Source organism: Rhipicephalus microplus, chromosome 6, assembly GCF_043290135.1.
Source record: "Rhipicephalus microplus isolate Deutch F79 chromosome 6, USDA_Rmic, whole genome shotgun sequence".
NCBI lineage: Eukaryota > Metazoa > Arthropoda > Arachnida > Ixodida > Ixodidae > Rhipicephalus > Rhipicephalus microplus.
The window spans coordinates 3,326,342-3,346,575 of record NC_134705.1 but is presented as its reverse complement, the minus strand read 5'-3'; positions in this window follow the sequence as shown (position 1 = coordinate 3,346,575).

Below are 20,234 nucleotides of genomic sequence, written 5' to 3'. Positions count from 1 at the left end.
GCGCCAGTAATGTATGCTGTGGCGCATCGCGGCTCTCGCTATTTGGCTATCACCACCCCACCGTGGTGGTCTTGTGTCTAAGGGACTCGGCTGCTGACCCGCAGGTCGTGGGTTCGAATCCCAGCTGTGGCGGCTGCATTTCCGATGGAGGCGGAAATGTTGTAGGCCCGCGTGCTCAGATTTGGGTGCGCGTTAAAGAACCCCAGGGGGTCGAAATTTCCGGAGCCCTCCACTACGGCATCTCTCATAATCTTATGGTGGTTTTTGGACGTTCAACCCCACATATCAATATTTGGCTATCACAAAAAATGTACTGAAAAAATTGGCAGCATATCCACGGAGTGAATGATGAAGAGTGGGGCGAAGCATTCGTCCGTCCATTCGTTCTTGCTTCCGTCTGTCCATGCGTGCGTATGTGTGGCCACCCGTGCGTCCATCCGCCCGTCCGTGTGTGTGTCTGTTCGTGCGTCCGCACGTTCATCTGTGCGTCTGTCCCTGCTTTCGTCCACGTATCCGCTCCTGCGTCCGTCATTCGTCCATCCGTCCATCGAGCCATCCGTGCGTCCGTCTATGCATCTGCCTGTGTGTCCGTTCGTCCACCTATTGAACTCTCCACGTACTACTATCTCGCATCTTTTCATGATATATTCCTCACATAGAAGCACCGTCATCCAGCGGACATTCCAAGAACTGAACGAGAAGAGGCACACGCACACTTTCTTACGGCTTGCGCTTCATGTCTACTTCCGACCTTTAACCACCTCGAGTTCATGGTATATACTAGTTCACTGTATTCATGGCACTGCGGCCCAACGCTCGTTAAACCTTTCTATAACCAAGGAGGTTACACCCAGCGAGTATAACGTAGTAACCTTTCTTGTCAGATAGTGCTCAATGTACATGCCAATGGCTGCTAAGGGGTAATGAGAGACACGAGAATTCGGCTTTTAGTTAACGCGCACGCTGCGTTTTTTTATTGTTCAACAACGCACAGAAGAAATCTCTTACCGGCACCACCTTTGAGGTCAAAATCTAAGACTGGTTACACACTATTACGACTACTACTACTACGAGGGGCGAACGAGTACTGCTTTAAGGAGCTTCGCCCCTAAAACGAACAAAACGGAAACACCATACGGAAGAGATTGCCTGGTTGGAGCAACGCCGAGGGATGCACAGCGCGTTAGCGCGGGCTCTTTTCAATCTCATAGGGCGAAAAGGGGCGAAGAAGCTGCCTTCGCAGTAACCGTTTGGCAAGAGTGCCAGCACATCTACTCCGAGCGGTATAGTCCCCGTTGCCGGGGCTATATCTACTTCCGTCAATGTCTGCACTGTGCGCCCGCAAGTTTTTCGAATTAAAGCAGCTCACTCGGTTTATGAAAGAGGGGATTCAAAGTTCATATAGCGGCTGCCACCTTTAAATACAGCTCAATGAAAGATTGTGAAGGTCTCTGAGATATGCCGTTGTCATTGCTCCCAATGTTTGCAGTGATGCCCACCCCTCATGTAAAACCCCGCCGTTGAGGTATAATAAATTATTATAAATAAATAAATAAATATGCCATTTTCATTGCTGTGGTATCGCTAACAATACTTGGTATAATGTAGTATGACTATTGCTGGTGAAAATATTGTACTACTATATAAAAACAATTTTGCCTTTACCTCGATACCCAGCATCATAGTAAAGGTGACACGCGTAAGAATTAACAATAGAAACTGAACATGAAACTGAAATATACTTGCATTTTTTATTCAAACGCTTCGGTACTTAGCATTAGTCGCACGCCACTATTAAATGACTTCATTTGGTGCTGTCACTTGAAGTTAAAGCAATCGGTGCTTGCTGGAATTGGTATACCTAACAATTGTGTGGTCTGTGCAACTTCAGGAAATTTCGGAAGGACCAGCTGGACAGCGAAGCGAGTGCAATAGATTTTCGTTTCAGATTGGCTTAATAGTGTGCAAAGTGTTAGTGAAATTCCGCACTTTGCATACTTTTTATAGATGGCACAGAATATGCACTGTAAAATTCCAAGCGAGTGTTTCTGCCTTCTTTGGAAGATTTCAAATATGCGGCCGCTTGTCCTCTCTAACGATTTTCACTGTTTTATACTGTTTATGTGCCAAACTAAAACAGGTAATGCATGTGTGTGTAGCTTATGAAGAACAATGCTGTACTTCCGCTCCCCCTTCTCTATCATAGAATGAAATGCTGCTGCCATATTTGCTTTGTTTTTGTTTGAATGCCTAAGTTTTTGCTGCGCACTGCAGGTAGCAAACAGAAGTGCCTTGATGAACTGTGCAGTGCTGACCACACAGCAAGCCAAGCAACCCATAAGAGGAGCTTATTCAGCATCTTTGGCTAACTCAAAAGTAATGTATAAAATTACATTTAATGTAGAAAAGTGTTGTTTTGAGCTAGTCATGTCGAAGTGAAAATAGTGCAAAATAAGTGAGGTTATACAGAGTAACATCACGATGTATGCTACCTACCAACTTAACATTATTCATACCAAGGTGTTAATCATGTGCAACCTTTATTTGACGGAGAAATGCAATGGTTTCTATAAATGAGCATAGCTGGAAATTGTTGCACAACCAGTGTTTTTGCGCTCATTAATATGTGGCCTTTATTCTTGTGACCTTCCACTGAAAAAGATAGCTTCACATAAACAACAGTAGATAGGTTCTCGCTAGCTATGATAAGAAATTATTATCATAGCTTTTAGTTCAAATAAATCATGCTGTAGAAGAGTACTCCTCCTATTTGTCACTATGACGAGTGCATTTCGTCTGGAAACGTGACTTGGTTTCGCAAAGTATTGCCTTTCTGTAGAATAGGGTACTGGCAAGTGGAATTTCACAAGAACTGTAAAACTTTATTGTTTCTCGCAGCAAGCATTGTCATCTTTCTTGTAAATGGATGCATAGTGTGAAGAATAGTGACCTACTTTGAAATTTACAACCTTATCATTGCAGTGTCTTGGACGGTCTTTACTGTATGCGATTTGTTTCTGCCGAACATAAACCTAGTTTTCACTACTTTTCAAGGTCAATTGCTAATTTTTCTGTGTATTTTTGCAAGTACACTTTCACCTCTGATGCTAAACAACAGGCTTGAGTGATGTGTCTGATTCTTGTCTATGAATTTCATAGAATGCCTAAAATGGACTCTTATACTTGGTGCAATTATTGGCTACTATGTGCACGTTCTATGCATCTAGATATAAAAATAGAGAATGCTGCTGGTAGCATTGAATACTGTGTTCAGGAGCTTGTATACACTGCGAAATCTTGCTGGTGCCACATTTGTTGCGGGTGTACGGTGAAGCGACTGGAAGCTAGCAATAGTGCATTGTTACAGGTATTTGCACAATGGAGCATTTTTCAACTGCTCACTTAATTCGAGCAGATGTCGATTACGTTCACTGTGCTACGACATAGCCACAAAGTTCATGCATCTGCATCCTGCATATCATGCACCCTTATATGAAGCATCGTGATGCTGTGATAGGTGCAGATAAATGAGTAAGACGGTAAGTTGGGCCAGTTGGTTAGGATCCATCGTGAAATTACTGACAGCGCAACACCAGAAAAAATACAGGACAGGGAAGGAGCAAAAGAGAAAGAAAAGACGGCGCTGACTCACATCTGTAGTTTATTCGAAAATACGGGGTGAAAAGTATATATATAGGTACTGGCAGCCTAGATCACAGCATGCGCAGAATACGAGGTGCACCGAGGTAGCGTTGTCATGCTCATGGCAATAAACAAGATTGGCCTAAATAACTTAATTCTTTTTCATGCAGTGTGACAGATGGTTCACTAACGCACTTGCAACCCCTAATCTTTATATGATATGCCTCAGCGATTTCTTTAGTTAGCTGGTTAGGATGCTTGAAGATAATGGTGGTTCTCTCAAAAATGGAACAACCGCATGACCTGCATTGTTCGGGCAGATGAAGTCACGCGATCCCTTGAAGAGATAACTGATGCTCCCTTAAGCGAACATTCACACATCATTTCGTTTGTCCCACGTATACTCCCTACCACACGATAATGGAGTTAACTACACAGCTTTTTTTTACGCATGCGATGTACTTGTTCTTATAATTCACAGCGCATCTACCTTTTGCTTGTTTGTTCCTCAGCCGTCAACGTGCGTGTCTGTACGTGTGTGCGTGTCTGTACCATCGTGTTCGGTAAATTTTAAGCTCGGCATCTCGCGATTCAATGTGAAGTCTTGCAGGAAGTGCACTGATCGCGCCTAGTTTCTTCCACTGTGCCGCTAACGTTATCTGTGTGCGGCGGAGACTGTACAGCGTGACCAGTGCCTCCCAGTACGCTTTAAGGCACTGGGGCTACTCTGTACACTATGTCCCAATGCGTTTCAGTGCACTGGGCGACACTGGCCACGCTGTGCAGTGTGTCCCAGTGCTTCGCAGCGCGCTGTAGTACACTGGGACACACTGTAGAGCGTTTCCAGTGTCACCCAGCGCGCTGAAACGCACTGGTAGACACTGAAAACGCTGTTCTTTTATAGAGATGTCTATAAACATTATTGACTTCATAGTAATTATATGCTGTAGAGACACGTAGATGATCGTTTTTGTAGCATCCCAGCTCATTGATTCCTTGCACTTGATCGGTTCCTAAGCTTTCGAGACATTCTCGATTACGGAGCATTAGTATACACAAGTGCAACAAGAACACATTTTCACCAACCAGCCACGCAGACAAGTAGATCGCAATTGCAACATTAGTCCATGTAGGAGAAGCACACGTTCTGGTAGAGAGCGGTCTAGAATGAGACACCGAATGGCATGCGCGTTCTTTTCTATGAAAGCGCTCATGGAAGATTTTGCAGTGATACGCTGACGCATCTTCGCCGTCTGCGCTCCCAGAACAATATTCTGGGGAAGGAGTTTAAGCCACAAAAATGACCGGCACCCAAAGAACATTCTTTCTGGGGAAAGGGGGGAGCTTGAGGGTTGCCTGGGTGGAGATTACATCCATTCTGACACTCGGAAACAAATGAAATACGTTAGTTATTTGTGAAAAAACCTGCTGGATCTGTTCATGTTCTTATCAACTACAACGTAATTTAGCTACAACAAAAACTACTTTTCCAAATTTTAAAAACTACCAGTCTATGCAGCCGTTACTAGTTTGGATAAGAGTAAATACTACCCTATCAGAAAACCCAGTGACACATAGAGAAAGAGAAAAAAGGAAACTGCCTTCAAAATAAAGGATTATATAATTTTTGCCTCTGTGATTCTAGCACCATGATGTCGCTTGAATATCTGGAATATCCAGACTTATTGTTCAATATACACAAAGGCGTCCATCCGCCTTTATTGCTTGGCGCGAAACAAAAAGTGTCGCTATTCGCTGAATGAGTTCGCATAAAATTTATTCTCACAATGTAAGATATATGCCAAACTTGTTTCTATTGAGGCCCTCAACCTATTTTAATAAAGCCTGCGGCTAATGCTGGTACAATCAGTGTTATTTATGCCAGTTAATTTGTATAGTTATAAGATGATCACTATAGGTTTTATATCATTTAGCAAATACCATTTGCTACTACATTGCGTGCGAAGCTGAGACTATGAATTAGGGTTCAGTCGCCGAATTGGAAGTAAAACTTTTTGCTGATAAATGAAAAACGCATACCATCTTTTCTCGGCCTTTTTTAGGCATGCAGGCATGTCGGAAGATGACCATTTGTAGATAACCAAATTACCCCCTCCCACCATTTTTTATCGGCAAGCAAGTTTGTGTGAAGGCATGTACTGGCTGACTGTGTTGGGATTGCTTTGTATTCTGAGTGGCAGTATTGTTTTCAGAACATCAATTGCTACGTGGCTAAATAATCTTTAACCAATTTTCGTACTTGAGCGGTCGCTTTAACTGATTGTTAACACAATGTATCTACACATAGAAACCCATTCGAGGGGTATTTGCCGCTTAATTTTTAACTTGTCATTGGCCCATAATCTAAACATTAAAAGCTTGAAATCAGAAAGAAGCGGGTATATGCAGCCAGCCCCTTGTGAATAGCGGGCACACATGACTGTCAGCTGTCTGTTGTCAATATATGGCGACCAAAACCATGCTCTTTCGTGCCGGTGCCAAGTGGGGGGGGGGGGGGGGGGGGTTTGGTCTCTCATGAGGCAGTCCGAAGAGGGGGGCAGCCTCCCCCATACTCACCGCCTATGAGCCCAACCGACCATTGGGCTCCTAGCTGTATTTCGTGCACGGTGACTCCACCATACACAAAAAACTGTCTAGAATATGTACATAGAATTACGAGGAGTATGATAGCCATTGAAATATAGTTTCGATCATAACTAATTCAGGCAAGTTCATACTCGCTACTTCAACTGCACAAATCAGAAGCTAAACGCCGCGATTGAGCGTTACAGCGGTGAACTCCTGCCGGTCACCTGCGGCTTCAAACAGCACGAGCCCATATAGGAGGATCAACCACTAGAGTATGTCGATGCTGATTATCAGACTAATTCTAATGTGATGATGTGTTGCGAGCGAAAAGTTCTTTCGATATAAACTACATTCAGGACAATCGTTCACACACTTCAAAAAAAGAACCCGTGCGCCCATGGTTGACCGATGATTGCTTTAGCGTACACGTCGGTCGCCTATCTGAAGCTAAAGATATAGATACGTTTAGCACACTGTAATAAAGAATATCTTGAAAATATTCGACAAACATTACGCTTGACATCTCGCGATCGCTTTTCATGTCCCAGATGAAGTCCACACGGTGTGAATACTTTTCTCCAGTGTGCCGCCATGTTTCCAGTGCGCGGGCAGACACTGTACAGTGTACCCAGCGCCTCCCATAGCGCTGTAAAACACTGGGCTGCATTTTACGGTATTCTCAGTGTCTTTGAGCGCATGGGATGGCACTGGGCGACATTGTAAAGTGTGTGGCGATGCCTCCCAGTGCGCTGCTATACACTGGGGCACAATCCACAGCATTTTCAGGGCCACCATTGTGCGGAAAGGCACTGGGAGGCACTGGAAACGCTGTTTTTTCGATAGGATAGTGCTACATTACTGATAAACAGAAATAATTTTTAATCTCGTTTAGAGTGTTGTAATGATTCTTCTACTCCAATTAGTTTACAGACCAACTCTTTTTTCCCTTTTCTTCAGAAGAAAGGCTACCCTATGAAATGGAAGGGTCATTCGAAGTGAAACTGCACCCTGGAGCCAAAAAGAACCTAAATCAAGCTTGCCTGCAAAAATTACAAAATCGAAGCAAACCATTAAAGCACCGGTTGTAAGCAGCATCCAAAGAAGTGCTCTATGCCATTCAGAAGAAGCTCTCCAACAGCCGTAGATCCAGCGGAGTCCCCCAAGTAAATGTTGATCAAGATATTTTCAGATGGGGGCTCAACGACCAATGAAATCACCTTGAGAACGGTTGGCTTCAGTGTGACAAAGACTTTACGAGGCTAAATTTTCCCGATGAATGGCAAACTCGGGAAACGAAATTCGGCAGAATTGTATCTGTGACATTTCAGGTAAGAGTGAAGAGGGTTGTCACAAGGTAAAAGTTCTGCAAACGTTTTACTTGTAGATATTCAATGGGAAGCATGAAAGTATTTTTGGATACAAAGGTTGCAAGTACACTTTAAGTAGTCATTATTTATTTTGCACTTGCTTTTTTATATGTGGTACTTTTTTTACATGTCCTTGCGTTGATAATTGTTATTTTTTCTCTTTAGTTGGTGGTATATTTGCTTGCGTAGCGTATTCTTTTTTAAAAAACGTCTTCGCAAAATTTACGTTGCACTGTGTCCAATACTAGTATCATTTTTCATATGACGAATGACATGGCTATAAATATTTTTCGTCGACGGAACTTTTTGAATCAGACATAATTTGAAACTGTCAAATATTTATTTCTGCATGGCACAAGCTTACCGAAGAGCAGTGTAGATAAAGTAGAACTACGACTAAGAAGTGTGTGCACAAGTGCAGATGCGAAATGCAGGATGACAAAGGGTCGTTCGAAGGAATGTTTCTTAAAAAACGAGTGTCAAGTAAAGATTGATTTCATCAACAATTGCTCCGATAGTAGAAACCGGCCTGAAGAAAGTGTCAAGTACAAAATGATAAAGGCCTTAATATAGGACATCCGACACATTGAAAGCTCGGCCGAAGAGTCTATAGGAGACCTAAAAGAATAACTTCGTGTCTTTCAGAACGAATGTATTCGGCTTAAAGAAAATAACTAAAGTTTGTCTTCTGCTAAGGAAAAAAAATGAAGGGCTGCATAATCGTGATAAATTGGTTGAAAAGGTGTCCAAACGTTCGGGCAAACGAAAGCTCCACGGGCCGGCAATGCAGTTGTCCATGCACTACAAGGCATTTTGGAGAGATACAGCTTAGATTTGTGCCAACTTATATTAAATGACATAGAGGGATTGTTACACCAAATAACTGTACTGAAAAACAGCGAAATGTCAATAGTGCGAAACGCTAAAGTGGGGTATCACCATAGAGGTGACATCAATTATGACGTGTTCTGATTGCCTAACAAGAAATGCGTTTGAAAAATTGCTGTACTCCTCGATAATCATTTTGTGAACAATGTGTTTGGGGAGCATCTTTCCTCTTGTATGCCAAACCTGCCCACACTGCGTGTGATCAACTCGTAAAGACAAATGGGATGCCATGTCTGTTGTGTTTAAGACACCCGAAAAGCCACCCAGTGCCCAAGTTTCATGCGTAGCAGAACTACATTCAGCCACTGCAGACTTCGCTGCCGGCAGAGGACTGGGAGTCAAGGAACTCGGTTCACAATCTATCAGCGTGAAAATTGAAGGCGACGGTTGCGTTGTCAGCAAACAGAGAAGCTGGACAACACTTTTATTCATTGTCATGAACCGCCGAAAAAAACTTCCAAATCCCAAATCACATCGGCTTCCAGCAGTAGCTGAAATTTCAGAGAACTATTTTCGCATGAGAGAGTCATTCGGAGAATTAATTTCTGAAATCAACGCCATTTTAAAGCAGGCAGTATCTCTGTGGAGGAGCATGATGTACCTGTTTCTATATGCTTGGGATCCGAATTGAAGTTTCTGCTATTGGTACAAGGCTTGCAGTCGGCATTGTCCTATTATCCTTGCTTTTTTTGCCGCGCCAGCCCTGAACAACGTTTACAGCTTGCGCGAACGTTCACGACTTCAATAAACTTACTCTTTCACGCTTTCTAACGAATGTGAGAGATGTCTGCGTCATTGAAGAACACGGAATGAAGACCACTCCCTTGTTTGCCTGATGTACTGCACATGCGTATCAGAGTGGTAAATCGCCTGAGTGACGGTTTGCTTGCCGATGCCGAGGACAGAGATAACCACAACGAAGTGACAAATAAAAGCGCCAAAGGCACTCATATCGATGCCATTGTTGATGCAATAAACAGCTGCGGTGTCAAATTTGAGGTGTGGATAGAAGAGAAAAAAGGTAACAACTTTTCTTCACCTGAAAATGCCTGCTAACGATTGCTCAAGATGTTATCAGCGAAACTAAAAGGAAGAATTGATTCTATATTTGAAAAAAAAACAACAAATTTTTATGGCAGAATTTTTGCAAGATTTTCGACCGCTTCGAAAAAAACTCGACCTGCGAAAGCAATAAGAAAAAGTTTCTCAGTTTTTGAGACGTTTCTAAAGCTAGGTATTCTTGGAAAAAGGGTTACGGTGCAGATAGGGTGACACCACATATCCATATTCTAGTTCATCATGCCACAAAAAAGCACGAAGAGTTCTCTCTTGGTATTGCTGCGAAGTTATCGAAAAAAGAATGACATTCTGAAGCATCTCCACCTTGCTAAATCGAATAAATGGAATGCTGCTGCCGATGCCTTGAAGCTAGCGGAACGGATTGAAGTTGCCGCGCATGAGAAAGCCAGCCGCGTTTACAGAAAACTCGCTCTGGAGTGTTGTAACGAAGGTCTCATACAAGAAGCCCCGCCGCGGTGGTCTAGTGGCTAAGGCACTCGGCTGCTGACCCGTTGGGCGCGGGTTCGAATCCCGGCTGCGGCGGCTGCATTTTCGATGGAGGCGGAAATGTTGTAGGCCCGTGTGCTCAGATTTAGGTGAACGTTAAAAAACACCAGGTGGTCTAAATTTCCGGAGCCCTCCACTACGGCTCTCTCATAATCATATAGTGGTTTTGGGACGTTAAACCCCACATATCAATCAATCAATCTCATACAAGAAAGTGGCATGAAGAGGCCTCGCTGTGCCCAGAAAATGGAGCGAAAGGTTACATCAACTGACATCGAAGACATGGATGCCTTTGCACTGCGCACAGAACTACTGGCAAATGATATTTCTACGAAAGTCAAATCAGTATAATTACTGAGCCAGACGCCTCACAAGAACAGCACAGCAGCGCAACACTTGCGAATAAACCAGTGACTAGGAATGCCACTGTCTCCTGCGATAATCACTTGACCAGTGACTACACGTGGGCGATCGTAGTTGAGTGTCTTTTGAAAAAATATCCCAGTTTCCTCACAAATGCACATTCTCATTTCACGTGGTGTGCGATCGTTCTCTTAAGTTCTTGAAAACTTTTATAATAAATTTCTGTAACATAGCCTAGGCTCTTGCAAACACAAATAATATTCATGAAGCTTTCGTCATATTGTAGCTGCCTTATGAATTTAGTTCAAAATGGTTCATATTTACTTATTGATTTCTTTTTTTATTTCTTGGCTGTACCAGCAGCGTAGCCAGAAACTTTTGAAGTGGAAGCTTTACCGTTCCTTATGCATGCTGGTGCATCTCTTTTTATGTGTATATGTACACAAAAACACCCACCCCTTCACCCCAGGACTGCCTACGCCAGGGGTCTGTGCGATTTTCGCAGCTGAAGTTAGTTGGGACACCAGGAATACACCAGATTTGAGCACTCCTAGGGTTTTATGCTTGAAAGAACTAAAAGAACTTACTGCAGTGGTATTGTTTGGTCAGTGATGGGCTCTATCTCATAAAGAGAAAATTATTTTGAGGCTTGATAGGGACACGAAACAGAAGTACTTGTGGAAACCTAATTTTTTTCTTTTGTTTGAATGTATACAACGCGCAGTTATTACTGAATACTGCACTTGAACATATGTACCAACCTTGTGTTATAATATAGGCATTTGCAGCTGTTTAGAGCTATAATTTGTAAATTAGTGTGTGCTATAATATTTATATTTCTATCAGGATATGTATAAAGGGTGCGCATATTTTGTGGCAGCTTTCGTGTTTGATTTTTCACACATTCATTTCAAATGTGTGCACATTGAAGATCTATCAATTTTTGTATATGTCAGGCTCATTGTGAAAATGGATCATAATACAGTTTTACAACATAATGTTTTATAACAAGCAAGCTGCGTTGTATTTTGCATGTGCAATTTTTACTACAGACTACAGCTCTATCGAGCTCCATCGCGGTGTTCTAGTGGCTAAGGTACTCGGCTGCTGATACGCAGGTTGCGGGATCGAATCCCGGCTGCGGTGGCTGCATTTACGATGGCAGCGGAAAAGTTGTAGGCCCATGCGCTCAGACTTGGGTGCACGTTAAAGAACCCCCGGTGGTCAAAACGGCGTCTCTCATAATCATATGATGGTTTCAGAACGTTAAACCCCACATATCAATCAACAGCGTTATCGAGCCTATCACCCCACACATGTACTTTACCTTATCGTTGCGGGAGGTAGGGAAGGTAGTTCCACTTCTTAAATCAAGTAACAAAAGCTTAACAAACAACTATCGCCCCCTTTTTCTTACCAGCACGTGCTTCAAGCTACTATGTAATACTTCATAAACAGAAGCATCCTCCATTTTCTTGAAAATAACACCTTCGTTTTGCCTTCACAACACGTTGTCAGGAAATTATAATCGGGTGGGACTCAACATGTACCTTTAACTAATTTAATTCTTGACCGTTCATCATCCGCTGACTGCATTTGTTTTAGATTTTGCAAAAGCATTCCATAAAGTGTGCCATAAACTTCTCATCCACAAGTTACGAAACCTAAATCTTGATAATAACGTATTAAAATAGGTCAAATGCTTTCTTGGTAACAGCTTGCAATACGTTACCGCTGACGGCTACAATTCATAAATGTGCCATGTTGCCTCGAAAGTGACCCAAGAGTTTGTCCTCGGTCCTTTGTTGTTTCTAATATAGAATGATTATTCTCAATGCCAGGGACTTCTAGGGAAATGGTTTTAACTTGGGTATATGTATGTTTCATAATTTATGAAGATCTTGTTCCTTACTAGCTAAACCTATTACTGGTTTCATGACATGATATCACGCGCGAAAGTTAAAAAAATATGGCACCCTAAAGCTTTGTCTTTAGGAGTGGAAGGCGATAAGAATATCTTATTGCTACTGCGTGCATCGAACACTTGGTGCATGAAACCTTTTCGATCTTGTTATGCAACCACTACATGGCCTTAAAAGAATAGGTAACGTAGCGGATGTGTATTTTGTAGTGGGTGATCGGCTTTAAACCTAGAAGCCATTATGATAATGGCAAGTTATGACGCCCGTTGGGAATGGCATCTTGTACGACACATTAAAACTGCAATATTTCACATTGCCTTGTAAAGCAAGTATACAGCACGCGTGTGTTCCTTAAGTATGAAAGGTACTTTCAGTGCATTTCTAAACTGAAGTTCGTTTCACTCTATATACAAAGAGATGCGTGGCTATGTGGTGGAACATCCGCTTGCCATGCAACGAACTATTCTCACTCCAACTCAAAACTTTTTTTGTTTAATTTATTTGCATGATTCTAAATTTTTTGGTAGCGCTTAGGATGATGGTTTTCGCTCACAACAAATGATGCCGATGCCGGAATTTCTGCGAATCGAGCTTGTTGAGCCCGCGAGCCGAGAAACAAGGCAGACTGCTGGCAAGCGGAAACCAAAATAACATTTTTTCCTCTCCCGAAATCCCACGTATACGGACGGATAGATTGATATGAGTGTACTCTTTATATGGGACAGTGGCTAACGCCACCAAGCCGTAATGCTTAATGAACCAAAACTAGATTTATTTTTTCATTTAAATAGTGAGGGTAGGTCACGTACTTTGCAGTGAAGGGTTTATTTTCACTCGTGACTTGACTTATTGATGAGTAGTCTCAATGCCAGGGACTTTTAGGGAAGTGGTTGTAACTTGGGTATATGTACGTTTTATAATTTATGAAGATCTTGTTCCTTACTAGCTCAACGTATTACTGGTTTCATGAAATGATAGCACGCGCGATAGTTAAAAACCCATCAATCAGATAACCTCCTTCCAGTTACTTCTACCCGCTTAAAGGCTATTTTACCCTCCCTGTCCCTAAACCGCAGTGCTTTAAAAAACTAGGCGCAATCATCGTGAACTATAGGGTGAAGCTCTTTACAGAACATATTTAGGTGTTCAAGTTTCTTCCTCTTTTTCACATGTATTGCATACAGTGTTTACCCCTTCGTATTTGGCCCGATATTTCTTGGTTCGCAATGCTCCCATCCTAGCCTCAAACAGTAGAGAACTACCCAGAGTATTATCATAGATCCTTTCCTTGGCAATTTCCTGCCTAGGGGCTTATCGATAGATATCTAGTGCGGACTTCTTAATCATGCATAATCTCCACATATCAGTCTCAGCTTCCTTCACCTTCTTCTTAACCGATAATTGTTTTTTGGTTTGGTCCCCTGCCGTTTTCTGTGTATTTACCAGACAATTTTCTAGTTCGATTCCTGTATTTTGTATCGACGTTCTTCATGTACAAGTAGCTGAATACCTTCCGGGCCCAACTCTCCTCCCATATTTCTCTCAATTGCTTGCAAAATTTCAGCTCCCCTGCCTTCAAGTGTGTCAATCCCATATCACCTTGTACTCTCTGATTTGGTGTATTCCCGTGAGCTCCCAAGGCACGTTGCTTAATTTCTTTTGCTTTTAGAGGTTAGATTAAGTTACGTTAGGTTGCCGCATTGCCTAATGTCAGACCAGGAACCATGGCCCTTTTCAATATGCCTCTCACAACATCATACCTATTGTAATTCTACAGGGCCCTTCTTCATCGCCTTTTAGTCGTCAAGTCCCAGATTACTGGTATAAGCAATGGGAAATATACGTGACAATGCTTACCCCACATTTATGCGATAAGCAATGGGGCCGAGGTTAGGTTAGGTTAGATTAGGTAAGGTTAGGTTTTCTTTTCACTACTTATTACACACGGCTCTTTTCGGTGCCATGTAAATGATGCACTTGCTGAATTGCAACGAGAATTTTGTACTCCTGCCATGACCCTCTCCGTCAGCAAAAAATACCTAAATAAGGTGTATTTTAACTTGCACTGTTTTTTCCGGACTGCCTGATTTCCGGACCTTTTGTGGCCCTTCGAGTGTCTGCGAAATCGGATTAAGATGTACAACATTATTTCAAAAGGCTATTTTAGGTACCACTTCCTTATTGTGGAACAAAAAAGCATCAAAATAACATGAAGACGCCAAAGAAAATGTGTTAGGGAACACATAACCACAGCACTCACTGACTCCATGCGAAATCATTTTATAAAAATCCAAAAGGTGGCATAGAACAAATACGACTTACTGAGCTAATTTTGTACCATGTCTTGCAGGTTGTCGTTCCTCTTCTCAAGTACTTCTATTGTTTCCTGCAGTCTTTTGTTTTTTTGCTTCAGCTGACTTGTCAGGTCCCTCTCTTTTTCCAGCAGACTCACTTCGACGAGCTCTTCTTCACAGCTATCACTTCTGCAGCACCTTTTTGTTCTCAGCTGTCTATTTTTTTTCCTTTTTTTCTTTTTGAATGCTAGTAAATGAACACAACTCTAAAGCCAACATCACTGAATAATAGCCGAAAACGAGCAAGTATGCCAAGAAACACACGTTATATTCGTAAAATTATAATTCTGGTTGTAGCAACTACCTAACATATGAAGTTGAGTAGGATTAAGAGCTGGGCTAGTTGGTGAGATATCATTTCAACATATGGTGTAGTACCGCAAATTCTACGGGGACACAGAGTGCAAGACAACACGCCACTGTATATGAGACTAGCGAGTGTCGTGTTTTCTTGTCCTCAGTATCCCGGTCAATCTTGCGCTACTACACCATATTTAAAATGATACGTAGCATATTGCAGCCATGAATAGTGAGCATTCTTGTCACACAGCAAATCTAATGTCAAATCTAAGCAAATCTAAAGTGACAAAAATGCGCTTGGCATGTTTTTCTCTGCCAGAATAAAGTCGACATGCCCTTCCGTGTCATTGTGACGGAAAGTGGTTCGTGGCATAAGCATCTCGGCTTGTTTATTCAGACCCATCTAAAGTGTCTTAAGATTGATGACCCATTACTGATCAAAAACTCGCAGGCACTGAGAGAATTTTTCCAGCAGTCAAATCGATTTATTGTTTTCGGTTTTTCAATTGACATAAAAGACCTATACAACTCCCTGCCTCACGATGAGTTATTAGAATGTATAAGGGATAACATAGAAGTCTTCGGGGAACTGAATTTCCAATTAGAAACTGGCATCAGTGCGCGAGATTTTCTTGACCTGGTTTTGCTGTACCTTACCTCTACTTTTGTTCAGTGAAATGATTGCGCTTATCTGCAGACAAGGGTGTTTCAATCGGCTCATGTACAGCACCTCTACTCAGTGATCTTCTATTGGCAAAAATGGGCAATAAACTGCAGAAAATTTAGAAGGCTCACATGTCATTAAAGTATTCAGATACGTGGATGATTTCTTGGTTCTTCTAAATTGTAACCCTTCTATGTTACACTCGATTATGTCTCAAACGCTAGGTGTGTTTGAAGATTGTTTAGAGACTCTTGTATTGACACAAAAAAATGCCCGAGAATGACAAGGTACGCTTTTTTGGATTTAAGACTGTTTTTTAGCTCACAACACGTCTGTTGGTCTTATGAACCACGTGCGCAGAAACCTTTACTTCACTTTTCTTCCGCTCACAGCAAGTAATTAAGCGAGGCATAGCACGAACCTGTCTTGAGAATGTCTTAAATAGGTCGTGCGCCCACAACATCTCCACGAGCTTCAAAGCTCGAGTTTTTAGGCTTAAGGCTTCGGGTTTCCCCGAGGCCTTTATCGATTCCGTTGCTGAGACTATCCTGCGGACTAAAGAGGAAGAGCAGCGGCAGCGACAGAATCCGAGTAACACGGATACAGAGTGTGAAATAATAGCCGTGATTCCATACAAACAATGGATATCACACAGGCTCAAGAAAATCGGAAAATGAGTTGGAGTTCGTGTCCTGTTCTCTGCATCGTTCAAATAATCAGCCTCACCGAATTTACAAAACCCCTGAAAATTCAGTCATCAACGGAATGCAGAGTTCAGCATAGAAACAGGTATGCGGCATACATCTGGGAAGTTGGCTATAGGATGCCCCTTTCATGCGGTGCTTGTTATGTCGGAACGACCGGAAGGTGTCTGAACGATCACCTGAGAAAACACGCTAACAATGTTAGAAAAGGTAAAGATGGTTTTTCTTGCACAGCACTGCACTGAGTGCAACTGTGTGCCCCTTTTGAAGGACACAGCGACGCTGCACAAGCACAAAGATGATCGCACCCGAGTCATTGCCGAGGTACCGCAGATGGCATGCGTACAGGTGTCTTGCATTAGCAAGCCCTCCGTGTCTCTGTCCGAGAAGGAACTAGGGTGCCCCGAAAGTTTTGGCGCGCCCAAGTAGTTATATTACTTTTACTTTTCTGTTTCGTTTCCTTATAGACTTTTCTTTGCCTTTTTCTGTGCTTTTGTTTTTTGTTTTTTCCTTCCTATTGTCTGCTCTTTGTGCCATATGGTTTTTGTCACGTGGTTTTTGTCTCCTCTATATATTTTGCTCTCTGCGCAATAAACTCTGTTGGAAGTTAGCGCGTGTCCTTCGTGTCCTTCTTGTCTCTGTGTCGTCGTTTTGTTCTCGCGCTATAACGATCGTCATGCACCACTATGTTCCTATTACTCCTTTGACAACCATGGTGGGGGTGCTTTTGTTTAACTAGAGGTACCGACACCTACTTTCGTTGATTGTCAGATAAATCCTAATAGAGTTCTATAAAGCTGGCTTAATTTATGTCTACTTTTTATGCGGATTTTGAATATGCAGTTATGTTTCTACTGGTATATGTCGCCCCAAACATATCAAATATTTCATGTGACGTGTTAAGAACACGTTTTCCTGACACTAACGAGTTACAACATAACAAGCAAAATATTATAAAACTGGAACTGTTCAACAGAACCTGAACGCATGTTCTAAAAGCTCTTAACCAAAGTTAGCTTATACTGAACACGGACGTATATGTCTAGCTGGAGAATCGCTTACGAGACTTCAACATAGCGTAACTGTAACTCAAGCGAACTTAAACATGACTTATTAGGTTGACTAGTAGGTTCATGAATATTATGACAGTACAGTGCAGTAAACTCGCTTCAATGCTGCATGCAGCTTTTATCCATAATTTTCCGGATTTACTCTAAAACTGTCCTGTTTGGAAAGACGGGTTTGCTCGTGAAAACACAAAGTTTTATGTATTAAAAATGCGTTTTTTCGAGAAGTTTATTTCATATTTGAAGTAGGCGCATAAATAAACACGAACTCAGCAAGCTTAATCAACATCAATTCCAAACACAAGTGAATGCTTTATTTGTTTCAGTGTCTCATTGAAGCGTGGAAACTTGGGCACGTTGGTAGGACACAACTGAATATAGGAACAGTGCAATCTAGAAGTTGTCACTTTGTAACTACAGAAGCGAACAAAGTGATCTTTTCTGGCCTTGTTTTTTTTTGTAGTTACCAAGTAAATATACTTCTAGGTTGTGCTGTTCCTACATTCAGTAATGTCTCATTGAGTGGGGGTTGGCGTTATCATCACAAAGAGGTTACCCTGACTACCAAGAGGTAACAAGAGGACTACCAAGAGGAAGCCATGGGAGAGTCACGTGGACTCCTGCGTTGGGAGCCATACATGCCATTACATAGCTGCGCAAAAACCAATGGAAACACAAAATAAGAGAAGGCACAAACTTCTCTTTTGTTTTCCCGTCCGTTATTGTGGAGTTACGTAATGGATCATTACCAACTGGCCCAACTTACCACTCTTCTGCAAGCCATACATACACTCTCTGCTTATGAAGAAGGGAGTCATTGCTCTGGAGAACAAAGGGAGTCGTTTGACCCCGAAATAGAGTGTAATTTGTGTAGCAGCGTGATTACCACCCAAAAGTAGTCAGTTCAGACACCCTTTTTTAAGAGTGCAGCCAACGCTAATTTAGTGGATGACTCGTCGCTCAGTTGCTTCACCGAGGCACTCTCGTCATTCACTGGGGATTGTCTCGAATTCTTGTACATCGTGAAGCGCAAGTCGTCTTCATCCTGAAATCACCTCCTGAAGAGCATCGTGCATTATTCCTGCGATCAGAGACCGGCCAGCACTTGCTCCCTCGTGTCCTACAAGTCCAAGTGTGCATCCCTGCAAAGACGTGCCTTGGCGTGACAGTCTGAGGCCAAGTCACTATGACAAGACACTGGCCCTGGCTTCTGGCATGTGACGCTTCTTACTACGACGTCGATGCAGTGCTTTCCCAGATTCACGATTAAAGCGAAGAAGCAGCGATAGCCCAGTGTCGGAACAGAACGAAAAACAAAAACGAAAAAAATGACATTTTGACCGAAAAGAAAACGTAACCGGAACGTCTAAATTAATTTGTTTCGGAGCAGAAACGAGATATTTTTTATCGTTTTTCGTTTCACGGAAAAACTTGGCGATCTGAAACAACTGAGTTCATGCAACGTGAGCAATATTTTGCATAACTGAGGGCGCAGAATCAGTGCGTATCTATAGGGTAGGTATCCCTAGGTAAAGATGTGTCCAAATATAGTGGAAAATGAGAAAAGGTGGACCCAAACACGTTTGTAATAATTCAGTTGGGCTTTCGTATGTCTTTTACACAGGCCGCCCTGAAGCTTCCTCGATCAGAACAGTGGTCGCGCATATAAAGAAATAACACTTCTGAGATCATACACGCACTATTAAAAAAAATCAGTGAGCTTGTTCAGAACATTTCTAATTCACTCTCCAGAGAGTCAAACACGATAACTTTGAAAAGCATTGGTTTGCGTTTTTTGGTTACGAATTCACTATAAAGCTACAAGCACGTCCCTTAGGAACGTGGTAAATTATTTTAGTTTGATCCCGGGTTTTTGAACGGGCAAGTCTTATATTTTATAGTTAATTTAACTTGGATGTTTTGTAGAAAAATAAAAACCGTTACGGGCCGTTAAGGAACTGTTTTTTTTTTTTTGCTCCGGAACAGGAACGGAACGGAGCTTTTTGCGGTGGAATGAAATTAAAACCAAACCGAAAAACCCTGCGATAGCGTTCGCTTCCCGCACGCTAACTTCTGCAGAACTGAATTATTCTCTTGTTTATCAGGAAGGGCTGGCCATCATCTATAGAGCCATGCATTTTCATCAGTACAATATACGCAGACTTGTGACTGATCACTGGCCACTCCTGAGTACACACTAAATCAAATCTAGACGAGACTATACGCCCGCAGGCAGGAAATCGAGTCAAATTATCACCGCTTCTAGGCGGCTCCGTAGCCGTGTTGCAGAGAAACCGGCCTGATTTGAAAAGGCCTTCAGAATAGCCGGGATTTTAGGTCAAATTTTTCCTCGCAACATATGGCCTGTGGTTAGGCGTGACTTTCTGTTGGCGGCCCGGCCTTGATGCGGTTACGGAAGAAAGTACTGTTTTACGCTTTTCAGAGCAGTTTCTCGCAGAGAATGCGGCCGCTATTACGACTACAAGTAATTAGAAAATCATTAGTATCACAATTACCTATATTTGGGAGATTAACAAGCAAAACACAGCCCTGGAATCGAACTCGTGACCGCATGCACGCGAAGCAGATGATTGACCCATTGCACCACAGCGCCACCGCATGGGGGCAAGTGTTTCCGCGGGGGTGTATATATTTACCAAGTGGGTTTTTGCAAACCGTCTTCGGAACCTTAAGCTGTTTTCGTGCCATGTGCATGCATTTGATCGGCTAATAGTTTGTAGGGCTTCATAAATTCGAGACAACCACGGCGAGCGCTTTCGGCTCCGACTTCGATTTATGGTGCGCCGT